Below are 6,737 nucleotides of genomic sequence, written 5' to 3' on the forward strand. Positions count from 1 at the left end.
GTGGGTGCGGCAGTGGATGGGCAACAAAGGGCTTGTAAAATCAAATGAAGGTGTGCAATTTATAGAGCTCTGATTTTGGCGTGATATAATAGCTAATTATGTATTTAATTCAAATATAACAATGCCAGGCGTTTTAATTGGGGGAAAAGTAGTGCCAGGTGACGTACAAGATTTCGCGAAAAAGTACCAAAATATGTTTGCAATTTATAGAGCAACGAAATCTTTCTAGTTTGTGTGCCATACACTGACTTAATATTAGAAATAGACACACAGAGCGGAACACAAACGTCAACAAAATGTGGGTCAGAATGACATTAGCGGCAAATTTGCATTGATGATAAAAACGCTTACGTAAATTTTGAGTCAAGATAAATGTTTTGTACGGAAAAGAACTTACTGCCGTAAGCATTAAGTGTCAAATTTGTAAACATTACTACCAACACTGTTTAAACTTTAAGTCCGATGGCACTAAACGTAACTTCACCTTTGTATTTACGTCAAACAACGTCAAACGAGAATAATGAACGAATGGAGTCCCTTTGGTACATTTTAATAGGTATTACTGTACAGAAAAACCAAAGTAATAAATTAAACAAATTTACTTTGATCGGGAGTTCAAATAAAATTAATTCATGGTAACAACCCGTGTAAGTTATCATAAAACAAATTTATTTTTAATAACTAAGTATACGTCTTTAAATACTATTTTCCTTGATAAATTCAATTTATTAAATAACTGTGTATTTTAGATCTATATAATACTCTTCGCACTTTCGTTCTTTGCAATATAGTGCACGGGGACATTCAGGTCGCTACTGGTACTAGGGTTGCCAGATGGCCGGGATTTAGCGGGATTCTCCCGATTTTTACCATGTGTTCCCGATTCCCGACAAAGTGAAAATTGTCCCGAAAACCAGCTTCACGTTATGAAACAATAATTTCAAGTTCCGAACTGTCGTCGAGCGAGCGAGCGAGCGACTCAAGATCTCAAAGAATGTATACTATTCTAATTTAAAAACGTCTATGGGCAGAGCAGCTGACGTAGTGCCAATAATGTAAAATATCGTTGTTTTTAATACAATTACTTTAATTTGAATGTTTTTTTTCCCCGACTTAAGTCCCAAAATCCCGAAAAATTTATATTTTTTCCCGATAATAGCGCCTTTCGATCTGGCAACCCTAACTGGTACTGATTGGTTATGGTCTTTATCAAAAAAATCCTGTGGTCGTCACTGTGTTCAGACAGGTTTAGCATTTACAGTTAGTCGATGTAAGCCCTTATTGGTCGTGTATATGTCGGAAACAGGGAAATAGGCCGAACACACAAGTGCCGTTTTGCCTTGTTTAAAACTGCATCACCCCTATCTCTTGCTATAATAGCAGTCCACTCTGCACGTCGCATAGGTTTTCTTGGAAATCTTGAATTTAAACATAATATTATATCTTATGAATTCCATATAAAAAAAAAAAGTATTGACCTCACATCGACTCATTAGATTTTTGTTCCTTCACATCCCTTCTTTGGGACTAACAAAATAATTTATTCAAAACCATGAAATTACCACCAGATTACATAAATTATGTAATGCTATCCAAAGAACTAACCGAAAGAAATGCATTCCATGCTTTTTCCTTGTTTTATCTTTGTTGTTTTTGCATATTTTCACGACCATTTTACGACATTGTTGACAACTTCACATTTGAGCGGTCCATACAAGACTAAACGAAAAAGTAACGCGTGATCTGTTTTAACGTTACTTTTGCGGGGCCATTTTTTGCGGCTGATTGGGTATCCAGTTCTTATTCTATATCAATGGTGCCATACTATCATTATTAATTAATCCGGGCGCCTGGCAGCTGTTTTGCGGTGGGTGTGGGAGTGGATGGGCAAGAAATGGGTTGTAAAATCAATTGAAGGTATGCAATTTATAGAGCTCTGAGTTTGGTGTGATATAATAGCTAATTATGTATTTAATTCAAATATAACAATGCCAGGCGTTATAATTGGGGGAAAAGTAGTGCCAGGTGACGTACAAGATTCGCGAAAAAGTACCAAAATAGGTTTGCAATTTATAGAGCAACGAAATCTTTCTAGTTAGTGTGCCATACTATCATTATCAGCGGTGGTTGTGACAGTGGTTCGGCAAAAAAGGGGTTGTGAAATCAATTGAAGGTGTGCAATTTATAGAGCTCTGTGTTTGGTGTGATATTATAGCTAATTATGTATTTAATTCAAACATAACAATACCAGGCGTTTTATTTGGGGGAAAAGTAGTACCAGGTGATGTCCAAGATGCGCGAAAAAGTGCCAAGTCATCTCATTTACTGTGTCAAATTGTATCGTGTTTCGCTACTTGGGTGGGGTTGGGCTGATTTACTCGCTAAGCCTGACTGACTCGCACTTGGCCAGTTTTAAGAAACTTCACAACCCGGGATCGAACCCGCACTCATTTTTTAACCCGCGGCCAAACATATCTTTTTAACGTTTAACTTGTGTATTTGTGTATGTTTGGACCACTATCCAAAAGTATGTTTAAACAAACTAGACATCAATTATTGTTTAAACAATTATTTGGCTTACATTAATTAAACAATGCAGTATAATTTTTTATCTTTATATATGGCATAAACTCACGAAATTTCACAATATTTCCCTAAAAATTGTCCCCTGGACAAGTCTTATTTCACATAATAGGAACTTTTTAATTAAAACGCGAAACAGTTATAGTAATAATTAGTAATGTAAGAAAATTGCTCCTGCTACTTTGTTTTATATTGTGGTATGTATCTTTAAAAAATTATGAACTGCTCTGGAATTTAAAAAGAAAAAATAATGATATGTGTTTTTCAATTTAGGGACAACTTAGTTGTCCCATAAACATATCTGGTTGTCCAATGGAAATATTAATAACAAATCTTAAAGAGGGTACTAAATGAAACAAATTTAATAAAATATCAGAAAGCACTATAACATATATATAATGTATGTTAGTGCTTTCTGATACGTTATTGAATTTGTTTCAGACCCTATAAAAAATCTTATCACATTGTTTTTGTCCAAGAGACAACCAAAATGTCCTACGGACAACCACTAACGTTGCCAAGTGACTAGTTGTCCGAGGGACTTATACTGGGTCAAGCAGATCTTGTCAGTAGAAAAAGGCGGCAAATTTGAAAAATGTAGGCGCGAAAGGATATCGTCCCATAGAAAATTTGAATTTCGCGCCTTTTTCTACTGACAAGATTTGCTTGACCATCTATATCTAAAACTTAGAGCCGTATAATAAATACTAAAGATTGTTTGTATTTATTTCAGCCTTACGGTAAAATATAATGTTAAATAGTATCTGGTACAATACAATTTATTGTAATATGTTAAGTATTTATGTGTTTGTGCCAGCGGTCCGATTAATTTATGGTTGTCTAGTTGACCTGCATGGCGTGGCGTTTTCATTTAATTCGAGTTGAAGAGTTCCACATTACCAACTCTTCTATACTATATTGGTCACACGAAGTCATGTAAGTCAAGTTACATGACATACGTGTGATCAGTAGGGCTACCGCCAATACCGAAAATCGTCAATTGCGGGCATTTTTCTCTGTCACTCTAATTACGCCTTCATTGGAGTAAAAGAGTAAGATCCCCGCAATTTGCGAATTTCGGTTTTCGCGGTAGCCCCTCAGACGTGGCATGTATTACTTTACAAATAAGTTTCCTGACTTATTTTCTCTGCATTTGAAAAACAATTGTACCTGAATTGTACCTTTGTCGAACTCAAATTTGTCAACAATTTCAAAAATGATTTAGACTGCTTATCCGTAATACATGTAACTCAAGTTGCGGAGTTGGGCGTGACAGTCGTGACACGGCAGCGCGGTCGACGCGGGCGGCCCGGGCGGCGCGAGTTAGAGCCAGATTGCTCTTTGTCGTCGCCTGGCGGGGTGATCGACTGAATATTTGTGCCTATATTTTTGCACACACGATTTTGAAGGTCCACTCTAATGAAAAAGTAAAGGCCCAGACCTCTATAAATAAGACGACTTTGGCACTTTTTACCACACCTTGTACGTCATATGGCACTACTTTTCCCCCAATTAAAACGCCTGGCAGTGTTATATTCGAATTAAATACATAATTAGCTATTATATCACATCAAACTCAGAGCTCTATAAATTGCACACCTTCAATTGATTTTACAACCTCTTTGTTGCCCATCCACTCCCGCACCCACCACTGAACAGCTGCCAGGCGCCCGGATTAATTAATAATGATAGTGTGGCACACTAACTAGAGGGATTTCGTTACTTTATAAATTGCATACCTATTTCCGTGGCTAGCTCTCCGGCGTTTGCGTGATGAATCTAGTATAACTGGAGCAGGTATGAGGGTTGGAGGGTAATGACCGACGAGATAGTCTTATGTATCTTGCAGTAGGAGTAGCAGAGAAAGCGCTATTATTGTTTGTCCTTGTCACAGCTTCACTTTTTTTTTATTCGCCACCGTAAATTTAGTATGGTTTATGGTGGGAAACAAATAAAAACGGCCAATCATAGTGCCGCATTGCGTATGTTCTATCCCTCACGGACGCACGCGTGTAGCACATCTATAAGATCCTACCATCTATGGTTTGCGTGTTGTGGGACACCGCTGTAACTGGCCGTGGGCGCCGTGGCAATATTATGCTTGGGGGAAACTCAGCTATTACTTTTTTTTATTATTTAAACACAATTACGAACCTATTGGGCCTTAAGTTATTGCGTAACAAACTATCCTCAGACAGTTCAGTTAAAAAACATTGAAATGCCGGGACGTGCTTCAAGCCAGCCGTGTGGCCGTGTGTTCTAATTCCAAGTTGAATGAAAGAACTTCGCTTCGCTTCCCTCGCTCATTCGAAAATTCCGCTAACGACCTACGAAAAATAAAATCTAGAAAACCTAGTCTAGTTGTTAGCGATTGATAAGTTTACTTAAGAGCCCATCAACGTGCACACTAGCGCCACAGCTAAATAATCCGAATAATTTAAATTTAACGAAAGATATTGAAAAAAGGGGGCCGCTACGTACTGTATTGTGTATTTAAGTACCTTTTGAATACATCAAACTAGTTTTTATGTTGCTTGTTGCATCAGTGTGCTCTTAAGCGTTGATGGGCTCTTAAGCGAGTAAGTTTAGTATGTCACGCCGTTGTAAACGTGCTAAGCTCGGCGTAAACGTGTCTTCTTCCTCGCGTTATCCCGGCATTTTGCCATGGCTCATGGGAGCCTGGGGTCCGCTTGACAACTAATCCCAAGAAGTGACGTAGGCACTAGTTTTTACAAATACGACTGCCATCTGACCTTCCAACCCAGAGAGGAAACTAGACCTTATTGGGATCAGTCCGGTTTCCTCACGATGTTTTTCTTCACCGAAAAACAACGGGTAAATATCAAATGATATTATTATGAGTTGAAATAAGCTCCGAAAAACTGATTGGCATGAGCCGGGGTTTGAACCCACGACCTCCGATTTGAAAGTCGCACGCTCTAACCGCTAGGCACCAGCGCTTCTGCTAAGTTCGACTTGTGAAATTTAATTTCCTTCTCATTTCCTACCAGTCACGGCAAGTCCCTTTTCATTACTACTCGGTCTTCGATTTCCGTTAACCCTACAACCTACAAAATACAATGTGTAGCATAGCGAGTGGGCTAGATGCCGGCGTGTATGTTTTTCCTACTTCTTCGTGTCGAATTGTCGATAAACGAATGTTGCAATTTCTGCAATCCATTGGCGTACCGCTAAAAAATTGTACATCTAAATTGGAGATTATAAATAATGCATAGAAGGTAGGATCCTATAGAAGTGGTATACGCGTGCCTCTGTGAGGGACAAACATGCCCACCATAACCCATACTAATTAATGGTGGGGAATAAAAATGTGAGACTGTGACAAGGACAAACAATAATAGCGCTTTCGCTGCTACTCCTACTGAAAGATACATAAGACTATCCCGTTCTCTCATTTCCCCCACCCATCATGCCTTATCCAGTTAAAATAATAAATTCATGAAATAATATACATAATTATGTTTTTCAAACTCGATGAACGACTAGGATGACAGCTGTCAGTTCAATACAATTTTGCGAGATTTGGCGCCTTTAGGTTATAAATTATATGGAGATGAGACTTATCATCATCATCTGCTGCTGAGCTGATCTGATGATGGACACGGGAGATGGCCATAGGAACTGTGTGATAAAACAACGTCATCTTGATTAGATCCCCAAGAATTACGACTTTTTATTCGGATTCCGGATGACGAGTGAGTATGCGTACCTTTAAAAGTGGCTTCTTCGAAACACAAGTCTCTCCATTTAAGACAAAGTGGTGTAATACCAACGTAAATAAATATTTTAAAAGAAATGTTTTTTTTTCTTTGATTGTCGCATAAGTATTAATAAATATAAAATGATGTAATGATTTTGATTACAAAAAATATTAAAATTGGCAGTTCGTTTAGTGCGACGTCCGGTTAGTATTACGACGTAATATCAGCGGTCCCTTTGGCGTCGTTATAACCGGACTCTACTGTACTTAATAAATAAAACTGTTATTTATTCAGGTAACCCATTACACTAAAATTACATGCCAAATATTAAATTGAAATAGGTACTCTAAACTAAACTAAAATTAAGCTATAATTAAAAAATACTATTAAAATAGGTGCAGCGGAACCCTTGCTCATACAGTAAGTAGCAGG

At 37.8% G+C, this 6,737-nt stretch overlaps 1 protein-coding gene across 1 annotated transcript in view; it reads right to left on the reverse strand.

Annotated features, from left to right (window-relative positions):
- The window catches only part of LOC134804907 (HIG1 domain family member 1C-like), a 61,876-nt gene extending 59,075 nt beyond the window's left edge, over positions 1 to 2,801 (reverse strand). The window contains exon 1 of the mRNA XM_063778226.1: positions 2,797 to 2,801. The gene's annotated coding sequence lies outside the window, so the exon portion shown is untranslated. The remainder of the gene's footprint in view (positions 1 to 2,796) is intronic.
- Between the last annotated feature and the right edge of the window lie 3,936 nt (positions 2,802 to 6,737).

The sequence above is a fragment of the Cydia splendana genome, chromosome Z (genome assembly GCF_910591565.1).
Source record: "Cydia splendana chromosome Z, ilCydSple1.2, whole genome shotgun sequence".
NCBI lineage: Eukaryota > Metazoa > Arthropoda > Insecta > Lepidoptera > Tortricidae > Cydia > Cydia splendana.